Below are 16,522 nucleotides of genomic sequence, written 5' to 3' on the forward strand. Positions count from 1 at the left end.
TGAGGTAGCAACTAACCAACTCACCTAAGCTTTCCTATACAAAGAAAAATTATTCTTGGATTCTTTTCCCACTGGTTATAAATATGCATACAAAATTTAGAGTATTCTTGAAAGTATTTACACTAACAAGTACATAAAAGCAAATAAGAATGTGCTATTAGAAGGTTGACAAAATCTTTTTTCTTAATTAACTTTTATGGCAATAAAAGAAAGCAAGCAAATCTTTCATTGGTTTTCACTTTAATGGATTACCTTCAGGTTAAGTCAATAGCATTTTCTGTTCTTTAAATCTGAACAACAGGTAAGATATGTATCACCAGTACTGATAATTCACAATTTTTATATCATATGATTTTCAATATGAAAAGTTATGACCAAAAATGTACATTCCGGTCTGATATTTCCAATTTTCAGTGGTATATAGCCACATTCAATAAAAACACAACATCAAAACTTACACTTAATTAAAATAAGCAATACCAAATCCAAAAACCAACAGGCAACTCTATGTACAGACATAAATACAAAATGTACCTACCTTAAGGCAAAATTTTCACCCAAGACTCAAGCAACCTACACAATAAGCATCTGAGCTATCTTCCCTTTTATGGCATATGCTTAAATAATGCAAACTAATTTTAACACACGTAACATCAAAATAAATAAGTAAACATATAAGTAAAAATGCAAGTAATATACTTACATCACAAAGCTAACTATAATTTTTTTTGCTTTTCAGCACCTATATTCATCTTACTTTATGCCCAAAGAACTCCAATTGATAAATCCTGATTAAAAATCTAGAAATATTTTAAATATCTTTTTAGCATCTTGATTTTAATTCATTTTGAGCTATAAATATGTCCTTTTACATTTTGTATAGTTCAGTTTTTTTTATGTAGTAAAACTAATTTAATGAGATTTAAATCAAATTTTGATGAGCCTTTTAATTTACCACTTTTTAGACCTCCGTACAGCACACGCTGAAAACTGACTTTTTAACATCACATCCCCGTGGAGGCAGTGTAACATAGTGGTTTAAATGCCTAAACTGGAATCTCAGCTTCAACACAGAGCTAGGACCCTGGAAACAAGTGCTTAGCCTAGGTTCCCTCATCTGCAAAAGAGGTACATGTGATGGGCTTATTGTGAGCATTTAACAAAGTAACACTTGCCACAGTACCTAACAAAAGAGATAATTAAATACGGTTAATTTCTTTCACAAAGCTGGTATCAGAAAATATTTTTAAAAGGAAGGCTTTAGAGAGTAAGATAATTTTCACTCATCCCAATATGACATGGATCTGTAAATCTACCTTCTCAAATACAGTACTCAGTATCAGATGCTACTGCAGAACATAACTATCTATTGTGGGCACCCCACCTATTAGATTTACTGGTAGACGTCTATTGATTTTCGAAGTTGGCCAACAGAGAGAGGAAATCAGGCTAGGAAAGGTAAGCTACACTCAGATATATTCAACACATTTTTCTAGCCCTTGGCAATTCCTCTTTCCAGGTCAGTATTTTGCAGATATCAAAGCAATTACCCACTAAAAAGCCTAGGAGCAAAATAATGACAAAGAATCCACTAATGACTAAGAATTCTTGGTTCAATATTGTAAATATCCTGCAGAAATTTAAAAAATAAAAATAAAGCCAGTCTAATAGGTCTTCTCCCCACCAGCTCAAAGATATTGCCAACATTGTAGGTTGAATGCCAGGTAAGCTTTACCAGGTTTTCTATTGCAGCAAGTTTTCTTACCTCACAAATACTATATAAAGCACATTTTTAAATGCCATAGTCCTATTTTTTTATCATCATTTAAAATGCAAAATGCCACAATCAGTTTATAAAACGCACAATAAATAATTCTTTCCTATTCAAAAGTTGAAACAAAAATCACACAATCAAAATTCAAAGAACTTATTCTTTCTTCACATGTATGAAAGGAGGCAATTTTGAAAATAGATATTATACTCTAAAGAATATTTCCATAAGCTGAATTTAACATATAATGTCTTTTGTTTACAATACAGCAATAAATTCATTAAGTAACTGTCCACAGTGGAAGTACAAAAGCTATATAAAAGAATGCCATGACATGATGCTGTCATTTTTACAGTGCTGGAGAACAGTAATAAAGACTCAAAATGCGATGCCTTATAAATATTCAGCACTATTAGACAATAACAAAGAAAAAATGCAAAAATTTTGTGTTCACAGATAATTTGTTTTAATATTAAGGGACATCATCATCTTCACTGTTGAGTTCTACCTCAGTTGTCATTATAGCGTCCATTGTTCACAATAAAATATTTGCAGTTTTCCAGTTAGTACTATTTCACCAATAAGGGGAAGGTGGAAAATATTGCTGAAAATAAGAGAAAAAACAAAAGCTTTGACATAGTAAAGAAAATTATTTTATATGTCATCTCCTTACACCATAATGGTAGGACTGAATCAATATTTGAAAACTTACTATAGTAACAAATATATACATTAAAATCTGCTTAGTCAACACAGCTGTTCTGTGCTACAGAGCAAATAAAATTTAATTTTTCTTTTTATTGTAAAGCCAGTGACAACTTAGAACAAGACTACTGGTGAACAAAGCTACCATACATTGGATCCCAACCATACACTGAATCAATTTCTCCAATTTCATCTTTCCTTAGTGTGTGTGTATTTATATACACACATCTCTTTTTTCCTTTAGATAACAAAAGTACATTTAGCAGGCTGCACTATTTCAAATACCTAACACTAACAGTTACTTAACTGGGCCTGAATCCAAGGATGATAATAAATTACATATTTCATAGAAGCTTCTTTTAGTAATAGGCAAATCAGGATAGTCACAAGACTTCAAAGTTTCATATACTTTTTTCTGATTGCAAAAGTAATGTGAAAATTTTAAAAATACAGAATTGTATTTTTATTCACCCATAAATCCCACCACCCAGAAATCTGTTAACTTTTTGATAGATTTCCTTCCAGTGAGAATTAAACTTTGATTATCTAATTAGACACTAATAAATATGCTGTAAAAAAACCCCAATGTATCCCCCATAAAGCCTTTTGATAAATGTTACATAAAACATTGATTATTAATGACATAACTAGTTAACTTCACAAAGACATCTAAAATATGTGTTAAGTGGTAAGAGTAGCATAAGGAGTCTCATAATTCAGAGATTGGTCCCTAAACTGAAATCCTTTTTCACAATTTATAGTGTCAACATTTTAATGGCAGCAAGCAGCAAAATATGACTGTTCTTACAATGATATCAACAGTAAAGTCTCTATGTGAAAAGGCTTTACTTTTATTTTCTTTCCATTCATATTTCAATGTGTTTCTATTTCTGTGGGAAAAAAATCAATAAACCCTATTTGCATAGTAATTTTAAAACAGCTTAAATTCAAAAAGCCAGCTATTTTCTTTGACGCCCAGCATTCAAACTGAGTGTTTCTGGCCTATTAGAGTTTATCAGATAAAAGAATAACACTTTTTATATTCAATACTTTCTCTCATTAAAAAAAAGAATATTCCTTAAATATAGCCACATTTTCTTTTGTTCCAACCGGTTGTTTATGGAAGTATGCAGGTGTTAGAAATACAAAGACTGCAGTGACTTCATTAACAAAGCAACATCCCAACATTTAATAAATAAGCCAACTACTTAGTCTCATATGAGCACAAAACAAAACTGATGATATTACCATTAGCAAAAATTTTTTCTTAAAATTTGGTTGAACCTTATTTCTAGCTTCCAGTGAGGATTTCGTCTACTCAAGGCAGCAAAGGTCTCAAAATCCCATTCATTTTCTTCTGTCCAATGGTTAACAAAACAAGCCTAAAATACAGTAACTCAGATTTGTTACTTTGACCTTCTTACACAAGCGCCTTTTAAAAGAAATCCTTCAACAAAGACTCAAGAAAGAATCAGCCAAGTTTGAGGAAAGAATTGTCTCTCTTTAAGTCAAGCGCTTCCTGATAAGTGACAGAAGGTCTGGCTGCCGGGAACACACTTTGCTGACCCTACGAATAGCCAAGACTCAAAACAAAACGTGCCACTTTTGCATCTAGAAAATTAACTCGGCTAAGTAAAGAGGTGATACCCCATGAGCAACGACGTGTCTCTGATGGACTTATTAATATAAAGGAGGAGCGCCACGGATTTCAGCTAAACGCTTTTGCCATTTTTGCAGAAGAAAAGCTAATTGTTAACGGCCATGTGACATTATAAGATCCCAGAAAGGAAAGGGTGGGAGGAAGAGAGAGGAGTTCAAGGCAGTTCAGGGTCAGAACAAGCTCAGGCATCCTGTCATTAGCAAACGTTCCCCAAGCTGAAGGCAAAACACTGCTTACCCGAAAAGGAGTGGGTGAAAAGTAGGGGGAGAAGGAGGGGAAAACCACAGGAGAGTCAATGTGGCAGTGAGGGGGTGATGGGAGGGAGGGAATCTGGAGCTATCCAGCTGAGTTGGGGAGCAAAAGCGTCGGGCCCAAAAACGCTGAGAAAAGCAACCGCGACCCAGACGACAATACTTGGCAGACCCCCACGTCCCCTTCCCCATCAGTTCTTTTGAGTTTCCCACATTCCCTCCACCTCTGCTCGTTGACCGACACGCAGGGGTGTGACCGGTCAGCGGGAGGCTGCCCTGATCTTTGTCTCGGCCGGCTCCCCACGCGAGGGCTCCCCTCCTCCGCGGCTCCCCACCCACTCACACCCCCGCGTCCCCAAGGAGCTGCAGGCGCCGCGGCCGCCGCCTCCGCGCCCACCTCCCGCAGACCCGCGCCCCTGCTTTCCCTCGGGGCTGCGCCGCCGCGCCTGCAGCTCCACCCCCGCCGCGGGGACCTTTGTGTCCCGGGGGATTCTGCCTCTTCCCCTCCTCGGCCCCGTGGGGAGACCGGGCTCCTCCGGAGACCGAAGCGGGAGCCAGCACCGGAGGCGGCAGCTGGAGGCGCCACCAGCGCAGAAGCCCGTCCGGCACCCACACCCCACCCCACCCCCGGAAATGCCTCGGCCGCCCGGGGTCCGCGCTGGCCCCGAGGGCGACACGCGCCCCCGAGCCCCCTGCGCCGCGCCGCCCTCTCGCAACTTCCCGGCCGGGCCCGCGCCCCCCGCACCCGCCGCCCGGCCCGGCCCTCCGTGCCAAGCGCCCCCCGGCCTCTCGCCGCCCAGGGCGGCCCGGCAGCCGGGAAAGCCCCGCGCGGCCGCCCGCCGCCAACTCACCAGCAAGTGCGGGGCTGCGTCCCGCGGCGAGGCGGGCGAGGCGAGCGAGGCGCCGAGGGAAAGCGGCTCCGCGGACGCCCGCGGCGACCGGATGCAGGTCCAGGTCCCAGCGGCTGGCAGACCCGAGGCGCCTCCGAGGCGCAGGCCTCCGCCGCCGCCGCCGCCTTCCGGCTCTCGCCGAGGGTTGAAGCCTCCGGGAGGGGCCGCGGGTCCCTCACGCGTTGCCTAGCCCCCCGGACAACATGGCTCCCGGGCCGCCGAGCCTCGCGGGCAGCCCGCTAATCCCCTTGGAGGGGCCGGGGCGGGAGCCAGGCGGGCAGGCAGGCGCCGACGCCCGGCTGAGGCGGCCGGCCGGACCCGGGCTCCTTCCTCCCCGGGGCTGCACGGCGAGGCGCTGAGGAGACGGCGCGGGCCGCTTTCGCTCGCTGCGTGTGCGTCTCTTTCTCACTCGGCGGCTGCGGATTGACGCCTCCGCCTGTTCCCCGGAGGAGAGCGAGCGCGAGAGAAAAAAGACTTCTATTGAAACCATCCAACCAGCGGCGATCGAGAAAGGCGACCGGCCGCGGGAGCTTCCCCCACCCCCGCCGGAGCCGCTCGCTGGGGGCAGCGCGACCCCTGCTGGCGGCGGCGGTGAGGGGCGGGGCCGGCTGGCCGGGGGCGGGGCCTAGAGGGCGGGGCGGGGTATCCCCGGGAAACCCCCCGCCCCGAGGTGGGGGCCTCGGTCTCCCCTGCCAGGCTTCTGCAGCAGCTGGAGGGGAGTGGCGGGGTGACGAGACCCCACGGGAGAGAGAAGGTTAGCACTGGAGAAGAAATTCCCTGAGTCATTCAGCCCCTTCCTCTTCCTCCTAGTCCCCAAAGAAAAACTCCTGCTTTAATTATCCAAGTAATTATATAATTAAGATATCAAGGCCACAGTTCTCTACTGGTTTTCTGGAGAGTGGATGTCCAATGACCAACACGTAAGCAGATCGATTGCTGCAACTTTTCTCCTTTATTGTGTGTGGGTGGGTGGTACTAGTGCAGAAGTCATTCGCACACATAGCATTTATTCATTTAAACCACATTTTTTTATATTATATTCTTGGCAATGTACCACGTCCTCAAAGGACTCAAGGTCTGGCTGGGATGAAACATATTCAGTAAACAATTATGTAGAATAAAAATCTGAGCTTTATGAGGAGAGAAATAGGTGCTGCGAGAACAGAGAGGAACGGCTGTTGCGGCCGGCTAGGTTTTGTTTTCTCGGAGGCGGGGGGCCTCCCAGAGGTTGGCCCAGTTTCTGTAAATGTTTTTACCTTCTTCTTTTCCAGAGGCTAAAAGCTAGGTCAGGAATGAACAGCAGAGTGAAAGTGAAGACAAGTAATACTGACCCACTTTTTTCCACTAATAAGGATAAAAGCATAAAATAAAAACAAGCCCAGAGGCCTAGAGCGAGATAATGAGAGGATTGAAAAGAAAAGAATGGGGACCGGATGTAGACAACCGAAACAAGAAAAAAACTGTAAACCACATAAAAGGCCTGGTGAAGTGAGATATAAATATTTTTCCATTTTAATACCCGGAAATAGACTTCATAAATTCTTAATGCAATTTCAAATCATTTATGTCCTAAAGACTTCTGACAATTTTCTCTTTGGATTCCTGGATGAATCCTTTCCTCCTAAAAATAATGCCGACTGACTTCTTATTTTGTTTGGCAAAGTTGAATGTATCTACTGTAATATCCAAGAATCATACATTTCAATCAGACTTCTCCCAAGACTCTAAAATTACCAGGATCCATAAATTAGCAGCATTTATGCTCTATGCATATTTAACACTTGCTTGTTATACAAGAATGCAAATATATAACACAAGCTTTCCTTTAGAACAAGTATGCTTTTTAAAAAAGCACTGTGAAGGATGCTTTTTAGATTTGTACAAATCAAAGAACTTCATAATATAGCAAGCAGTAGCATCGTCTTCAGAGGTCTTTTAAAGTTAGAGAGAGAGAGAAATTGATATTTATTTAAGGCCTTCTTGTATGCCAAGCATTTTTCACATAATTGCCTTATTTAAAAAATAATTCTATGCCTTTTTTTGGTCCCCTAGTAAAAATCAAAAATCATGATAGAAGAAAGTCTACAAAGTGGCATCCTGAGTTTCACATCAATAATTTCCCTGTCATGTCATTAGTTTGGAATTACACCATTAGAAATCAAAAGGTTGTTCTAACTGCTTCATCTAAAGCTGCTAAAGAGCCCCCTTTCCTCTTGCTACATGTTTTGTTACTATAATAAGATTTCATGGTTAGAGCTGAGATGATGATTTTATTGATCTTTCCATCAAAAAATATTTACTGACCGCACAGGATGTGCCTGGCACTGTTCTAGACACTAAAGATATAGAAGCGAACAAGACAGATAAGGTATTGCCCTCATGGAACTGTTTTCTAGTGGTAGAAATAAACAATAAATATATAAATCACTTAAGGAATTAATAACTTACAATCATGAGAAATATAATCAAGAAATGAAACAGTAATGGAAAAGAAATTGCAGGAGAGGAACAGTGATATTTTAGGTGGTGAGCTCAGGAAAGGCCTGACGATCAGCAGAGGCTAGAAGCCATTGGGTTCTTTTTTTATATCACTCAGTAAATTATTTGATCAAGAAAAAGTCACATGAAAAATCAAATGTGTTATATACATACAGTGGAATATTATTCAGCCATAAAAAAGAAGGGAGTGGTGTGACAATACGGATGAAACTTGAGAACATTATGCTAAGTGAAATAAGCCAATCGTAGAGGGACAAATACTGCATGATGATTCCACTTATATGAAGTTTCCCAAGTAGTCAAACTCAGAAGCAGAAAGTAGAAGGGTGATTACCAGGAGCTGGAGGGTAGGGAAAATTGGGAGTTGCTGTAATGCCGGATGACTAGTTCTGGAGATCTGCTGTACAACATTGTGCCTGTAGTTAACAATACGGTACTGTACACTTAAAAGTTTGTTAACAGGATAGATCTCATGTTATCTGTTCTTATCACAATAAAAAAACGAAAAAGTCACATACAGTCAAAATAATGAGTGAGTTCATTTGTCTAGTTACTGTTCTAAATTGATCTGAAATCCATAATCATGTTTTTGGCATGTCGGTTGGCCTTTTTCCTAGCTTGTAATATAGACTTTTTTTTAACCTTATAAAATAAAGTTAAATTCTAAAATTACTTAGAGCATTTCCCAAACTGTGGTGAATAGATATTCCCTAGCGCTTGGTTGGGGAGAGAGAGGGGTTGAGGAAGAATTCCAAGATCGAATCCACTTGGGAAATGCCACATACTTTATCTCCCTTTTGGAAATTCACAATGCACATTTACATATAAAAAGCTCTCAGATGTTCTGAGATTTAAAAGTAATTTTCTTTCCGATTAAACCAGTGCCTCCCAACATGTTTTAACCACAGAATTGCTTTATCATAGGATATATATGAAAATTCTGAGAACTCATGTGTGTTGACGGGCACCGCTGGGAAACTGCTCTCTTGGAGCATCAGGCATTTACTCTTCAGCCTTGGGAAAGGGGGCCCTTGAAAGGGAGAATTTGAAGGTCACTGAACTTTGGACAGAGAGAGAAGGAGATGGAGCAGGAAAGTCTTTGCTGTGATCCACACTTTGAGTGTGACATAGCCTGGGAAACAAATGTGAAACATATTCAGATAAGATATGGAAAAGAGACACTTGAGCTGATTTTCAGTTGCTCTACATCAGTGCTTCTCAAACGATGGTCCCTGAACCAGCAGCAGCAACATCCCCTGGGAATTTCTAAGACATGAAAATACTCAAGTCCTACCCTAGACTAACTAAATCAAACTCTGGGACGGAGCCCAGCAAACTGTTTTAACAAGTCCCCTAGGAGTCTGCTGCACAATGAAGTCTGAGAGCCACTGCTCTATACATCATCAATACATAGCGTTATCTATTTACAAAACGATTTTCCACGTCTGAATTTTTGAATCACTTCAAATTGCTAACAATTGTAAAAAATTCTCAAAGAAATTAATTAACTTACCAAATTGGAAAAATGCTTTTTGTCTGGCTCTGTTCCCTATTTTGCTAGGCTGAACTGTATAATAAATCTTTTTTTTTTTTTGCAAGAGTGAAGCAAATCCAGCTAAGGGCAGCGATCAACTATCTTCCCCCTAATACCACTCAAGCAAAATAATATTACATTTGGTAAAAATGAAACTGTAGGTGAGAAAATAGTATTGTCAAAAGATTTTTTATAACCCGCTTTGAAAACAAAACAGCTAGCCTCACTCTAACATTTATTTTTTATAAATATTTTGTTCCGTCCCAACGTTTACAAAATAGCTTTATAGTAGTGCATAATGATTCAGTTGGAGCCCAGCACGTTAAAGGTTAACTATAGAGATTTTATAGAGCCAGATCTATTTAAAATCATGATCAGGATATCTCCATAGTCCTACAAGTTACAAATTTTGTGAGGGAAATTTCTTCCCTGTCTACATCTAAAATTTCATATTTGCAACACTGGATTTAATTATAAAGGCTTGATAACATCGGGGCTGGCCCCGTGGCTGAGTGGTTAAGTCTGTGCGCTCCGCTGCAGGCGGCCCAGTGCTTCGTTGGTTCGAATCCTGGGCACGGACATGGCACTGCTCATCAAACCACGCTGAGGCAGCGTCCCACATGCTACAACTAGAAGGACCCACAACGAAGAATATACAACTATGTACTGGGGGGCTTTGGGGAGAAAAAGGAAAAAATAAAATCTTTAAAAAAAAAAAAAAAAAAAAAAAAAAAAAAAAAAAAAGGCTTGATAACATCTGAGATATTTGGTACAGTCTAGGGCGCATTATGACAAGCTTTCAGGAAAGTGATGTCATGTGTCCTTACAAGGGAAATGAATCCAGGAACTAAACTCAGTCTTGGCAGTTAAGGAAGACGTAATTTTCAAACAATTTCGTTTTAAAATGAAGTTGTTCTTCCTTTGCAGACAAAATGCTTTGCGAGTGTTAGGTTTCCAGTAAGGCTCCATACGGGGCTCGATTAAGAGACTAAGAGAGGATTAATCGTTTTTCTTTCTTTCTTTTTTAAACCTTGTTCTATTAACTGTTCTTAACTAGATTAATGTTCTGTCTACTGAAAAAAAGCAGAGGTGGGTTCTTGATCAAATAAAATATATTTGCAGCTTACTTGAGCTTCCTGAAAAATGAAGCACAACATGAAGCCACCTTTAAGATTTAACAAATTCCTACCTTTTTTCCTTTTTTTTTTTTTTTTTGAGGAAGATTAGCCCTGAGCTAACACCTGCTGCCAATCCTCCTCTTTTTGCTGAGGAAGACTGGTCCTGAGCTAACATCTGTGCCCATCTTCCTCTACTTTATATGTGGGACGCCTGCCACAGTATGGCTTGCTGAGCAGTGCCTTGTCCGCACCTGGGATCCCAACCAGCAAACCCTGGGCCACCAAAGCAGAATGTGCGAACTTAACTGCTGCGCCACCGGACCAGCCCAATTCCTCCCATTTTTAAAAAACATTGCTGAGGGGCCACCCGGTGGCCGAGTGGTTAAGTTCACACGCTCCACTTCAGCGGCCTGGGGTTTCGCCAGTTAGGATCCTGGCACCGCTCATCAAGCCATGCTGAGGAAACGTCCCATATAGGAGAGTTGTGAGAGGCACTCACAGCTGGAATATACAACTATGTACTAAGGGGCTTTGGGGAGAAGAAAAAGAAAGAAAAAAAATATTGAAAAGTGGGAGCTACAGCAGTAGAGGCTTTACCCTCTTAAGCATGTTAAGGAGGAGGCTGTGTTGGGCTGGGCCCGTACCCGAGTGGTTAAGTTCATGTGCTCTGCTTTGGCAGCCTAGGGTTCCGCTGGTTCGGATCCTGGCGCAGACATGGCACCACTCATTGGGTCATGCTGAGGTGGTGTCTCATATAGTAACACCAGAAGTATTCACAACTAGAATAGGCAACTATGTGCTGGGGGGTTTTGGAGAGAAGAAGAAGAAAAAAAACATTGGCAACAACTATTAGCTCAGGTGCCAATCTGAAAAACAAAAAAGAAGGAGGATGTGGCAGTTAGCTATTTTCCCAGAGGCTTGGTGGAGTGATTATTCGCCTTTTTTCATCCTTTTAAAGAATGAGAAAAGAGAGGGAGTAGCAGTGGCCTTATGGTTTTGTCATCTTTGAAATTTGACCCAGTGACTTGGTTTTGGTGAAGTTTCTTCAGACTGACTTGTAGATATGATCCTTCTAGTCTTTAGCTGTCAGTTCAGAAGGGCAAGTTTTTCAGTAAACTAACTTTGCCTTGCTCAAGCCAGCAGAATCCCGGGATCATTTTAGAGTTGATATGACCTGTGGAGAAGAGACTAGAGCAAATATTTGGTATTTAACATTGGAAAAATGGAAAAATACGAAATGAGGAAGAGGAAAAGATGACAAGAAAGGTAAAGGGCAGGGGCAGCGGAGAAGAAGAAGTAAGCCTTATAAATGTAATTTTTATTTCAGCAATAAGGAAGCTGCAAATGTCAATAGTGTTAAACTTCACATAATAGAGAGAAAGAATAGGCAAACTCAAAGCTAAGCAGGGCAGAGTTCTAGCTCTGAAGCAGTATTGCATTCAGGAACTGCGCTTTGCAGTCCCTTGGATTGGATGGGAGTCTTAACTTTGCCACTGTGATACTTGGTAGGTTACTCAACCAAGAGTTTCCCCATGCATAAAATTAGGATAATAACATACCTGCCAAATTGTAAGGATTAAATGAGATAATAAATGTAAAGCACCTTTTGTAAGCAACGTGAAAAGGAATTCAAATGACTTATGCAAAAAGGGGATTGTGTTGTTTACATAACTGCAAAGACCAGGGGTAATACAGACTCCCAGGGACATCTTATCCAACTGCCCACACAATGTCCCAGGACCTGGTTTCTCTCCTTCTTTTGGTTCTGCCTTTGGCAGTCTTGGCTCATCTACCCATGAGGTTGAAAGATGGCTGCAGTCTTTGTAGCTCTGTACTTTCTAGTCCAAGTCTTGCAGAAAAGAGGGAGCAACATCCCCAGCAGCACAAACATTAGCCCTAATTAGCCCAGCTTGAATTAGTGAACTGCCATTGTGGCCAAGGCAATCCTTAAAGCCTGGATGGAGTTTGCTTCAGTTGGGTGATATGTGCTAAGAGTACTCTTACAACATGGAGGAGAGCAGATGCAGGGCATCCACTTAATTAAAATGCAGAAAGCCATGGATGACCAGGCGTTATCATCAGCTGGATCCAGGAAGTCAGCCTCAGAACACAGTCCCTCCATTGCTCATCTAGACTTCCATCTATATGCCAACCTCATTCTCACAGGCTTCTTTTCAAGTTCGCTGGCATCTCTCAGTTCACACCCTCATAGTACCTAATCCAAAGGAAAGAAGTCCACTCTGAAAATTCCAAGGGAGGACTTTGATTGGCCCAGCCTGGTTCATATATGTCCACCCTCTAAGCAGACAGAGTGGGGGAGACGCGGTAATTCAAGGGACAGCAGGGTGCTATTAACAGATGTAAGAGGGAAGGAACACAGAGCAGTCAGAAACTCCGGGTGTCCACTACACCTGGGTAAATGCCAAGGGCGTAATCAGAAATTGCAAGTCAGAGAAAGCAATTTTGGTAAGGAGGGCAGGGTGAACCAAGAAGAGGAGCAAATGAATGAATAAATGGATAAACAATTGTGGTGTATTCATACTCAGCATGGGATTCTATTCAGCAATAAAAAGGAATGAATTACTAATATATGCAACAACATGGATGAATCCCCAAATAATTATGCTGAGTGAAAGAAGCCAGATCAAAAGGGTACACACACTGTATGTTTCCATTTTTACAAAGTTATAGGAAATACAAACTAATCTATAGTGGCAAAAAGGAGATCGGTGGTGCGTGGTTCAGGGCAGAGGAGGATTAAAGAGAGCATGAGGACACTTGTGGGGATGATAAATATGCTCTTTTTTTCTATATTGTGGTGATGGTTTCATGGGTGTATGTATATGCAAAAACTTACCAAATTGGACACTTTAAATATGTGTAATTTATTGTATGTTAATCATACCTAAATAATACTGTTTAAAAAAGAAAGAGAGAGAAAAAATGATCCAAAACGCTATTCTGTTTAATGGCATTTGAAACTCCTATCTGGGGGCTGGCCCGGTGGCATTGTGGTTAACTTTGCATGTTCCACTTCGGCAGCCCAGGGTTCTCGGGGTCAGGTCCTGGGCACACACCTCCACACTACTCATCAGGCCATGCTGTGGTGGCATCCCACATAGAAAATAGAGGAAAATTGGCACAGATGTTAGCTTAGCATCAATCTTCCTCAACCAAAAAATGAGAGATTGGCAACAGATGTTAGCTTAGGGCGAATCTTCCTCACACGCACAAAAAAACAAAAACTACTATCTGACCTGTCTATACAAGTCTGAATTTTCCAACAATGCTATAAATGCAGGCTTTCTGTAAGTATATATATAGAAGTCATACCACTTAACCCATAGACAGTTTCTAGCCTCAGGGTCAAAGAAGAAGTTAATAAAAGCTACAAATAAGATTACATTTTTCAAGACAGATTTCTCTCCATGGTGAAAAAAAGTGAAGCAGTGGGCAATAGCAAGTGACCCATGCCTGAAACCTAATGGACCCTATATAAAATATTGACCTGGCAAGTTTAGAACATCCTTTTAAAACAGATTGTAGTATTCAATAAATGTCAGCTCCCTTCTCCCGCCTTCTCCTCAATGTGAAAATAATCCAAAAAGTTTGGAATGCTGTTCATTTTGTGTGTTTACTGAATATAAATATTTCCTGTTTTTATATTCCTGAAATGTAAATTATCTGTGAAATTAAAGGTGCTTCCCAGGGCTAGCCCTGTGGCACAGTGGTTAAGTTTGTGTGCTTTGCTTTGGTGGTCCAAGGTTCACAGGTTCGGATCCTGGGCGGGGACTTATGCCACTTGTCAGCCAATGCTGTGGCAGTGAACCACATACAAAACAGAGGAAAATTGGCACAGATGTTAGCTCAGGGTTAATCTTCCTCAAGCCAAAAAAAAAAAAAAAAAAAGAGGAAGATTGGCAACAGATATTAGCTCAGGGAGAATCTTCCTCAGGAAAAAAGAGAAAAAAGGTGCTTTCCCTCTAGGCAGGGGGAGGCCTGCCATTGGGCAGGACATCCTGTTTCTTTGGGCATCCTAAAACTCAAAGCCATTAGAGAGATCACAGTTAAAATTGCTTTCCAGAGCTCATAATAATGACCTATCTTCAAATTCTAGTTTGATTGGAAGGCATCATAAGTGCCAAATATTTCAGTATTACCTCTCAAACACCTAGAAATGCAAGGACATTCTATAAAGGCTGGTTTTATTGTTTAAAAGATAATTTTCTTAACATAATAAAAATTTGAGTAAGGTAGCTTGTTAAAAAAGATATTTCATATATCTGGACAATTCAAATCATTTAAAATAGACCAACTGTTAAGGTACTAGATGTCTTTCTGTTTACATTCATGCTTCGTTCATTCACTACCTTCTACCCACTTTTAGGCACAATGGAGTAAAATATTCCAACCCTCTTTTGTTTTGCGTAAATGTTCAGAAAAATTTTAGCATGATCCAATAGAAAGACTATAGGATTCGAAGTAGAATAAACCTGGAATTAAATTTTAGCTCTGATATTTGTCGTAAGCCAGTGAGAAAGATAGTTAATCTCCCTGAACTTCATTTTCTTCATATGTAAAATGGGCATATCTCATAGGGACTTTCATGAGGACTCGAAATACCAAGTATAAAAGTGCCTAATGCAATATTTGGCACTGAAGAGGCAATGAATAAATGTTAGTGTTCTTCCTTCTACTCCTGCACACCATGACTATAAAAGTCATGGAAAAATACTTAGATGAAAATGCATCTAGGAAGGCAGAGATCTAAGTTTATAATGCTCAAGAGAAATAATCTGTCTTCTAAGAAGAAGAATTATAATATTTAGAAAAAGGGAATGGACACAAACATTTTTGCTGGAGGATTAGCAGCCCCATTTAGAAAAGAATTAGATGTTTATACCCTAGTGTATTTCATCAAAAGCATTATTTATTCAGAATGTGAGGGGTCAATAATAGTTATTATGAATGAGACACACATACTTTGTGATCTGTAAAGATTTTCCTGTAGGGAGAACAAAACATATGAGCAGAGATTCTTATTTATCTATTTTCTATACTTTGTATTTACAAATACAACCATAAACCTCAATTTATTTTATCAGAGATACTCAAGTAATTTTAGGGTTGGGAGCTAGAAGTTTTCCAACTCTCATATTTACTTTTCAACTATCATTTCTTTCAAATATTCCTTCAACCAGTATGTGTTTGGTGTCTACAATGTACCAGGCACTGTAAAGAATAGAAAGCTATTCCTACTGAGGCAGTGTCTCTGTCCTCAAAGGGCTTAGTGTCTGTGAGTGGAGAAGAAGGCCTTGACCATAACTCAGAAAGAACTAGGAGCTTAAGATGAAAGTTCAAATATGCTGCTCAGGGAAAGAGGAGGACTTCTAGCTGGGAGAAGTGGAGGGAGCAGGAGATCAAGGCAGGTCACACTGCTTGCACAAGGCAACAAGTGCTTATTGGTGACTAATTAGGAATCTAGCATTGAGTGCTACAGAGATTGCAGAAGTACCTTAAGTGGTAATCCCCGGCTTCATGGAATGCACAACACAGAGTTTGACTGAGTACCATAGGACTAGGCAGAATTTGGAGGGTAGGCAGGCTATCTCTGCTCTTTCTATAACTGTTGATATGTTTATTTCAAATGCCAGTTGTTTATGCATAGTAATTCAGTTATTAATAGTAACCCACTCTTAAAAAACAGCGACTCTATTATATAAAGAGACAAAAGGCAGGTGCCTCTCTTTATGTGAGTGGTTTGAGAAACAGATAATGAAAAAAAAGAAAAAAGAATCAGGACATTTTGAAATAGCCACTAGTCCTTTATCAAATTGTAGATGGGCCATCCCATTCTTTATGAATCTTGTCTGTATGGCGTTATTTGGTGACTGCCTAAGCCCCTGTTTTGTGTTTTTTTTTTTTTTTTTTTTTTGAGGAAGATTAGCCCTGAGCTAACTACTGCCTGTCCTCCTCTTTTTTGCTGAGGAAACCTGGCCCTGAGCTAACATCCATGCCCATCTTCCTCTACTTTATATGTGGGACGCCTACCACAGCATGGCGTGCCAAGCAGTGCCATGTCCGCACCGGGGAT

At 40.9% G+C, this 16,522-nt stretch overlaps 1 protein-coding gene across 12 annotated transcripts in view; it reads right to left on the minus strand.

Moving 5' to 3' along the window:
- The window catches only part of CDK17 (cyclin dependent kinase 17), a 108,776-nt gene extending 102,872 nt beyond the window's left edge, over positions 1-5,904 (minus strand). For 5 of the 12 annotated variants that reach the window (XR_011534739.1, XR_011534737.1, XR_011534738.1 and 2 more), the window contains exon 1: positions 5,239-5,891. The gene's annotated coding sequence lies outside the window, so the exon portion shown is untranslated. Of the gene's footprint in view, positions 1-3,724; positions 4,056-4,860; positions 4,988-5,238 lie in introns of those variants that run through there. The other 7 variants (XR_011534740.1, XM_070600215.1, XM_070600219.1 and 4 more) reach the window with 5 other exon arrangements.
- Between the last annotated feature and the right edge of the window lie 10,618 nt (positions 5,905-16,522).

Source organism: Equus przewalskii, chromosome 29, assembly GCF_037783145.1.
Source record: "Equus przewalskii isolate Varuska chromosome 29, EquPr2, whole genome shotgun sequence".
Taxonomy (NCBI): Eukaryota; Metazoa; Chordata; class Mammalia; order Perissodactyla; family Equidae; genus Equus; species Equus przewalskii.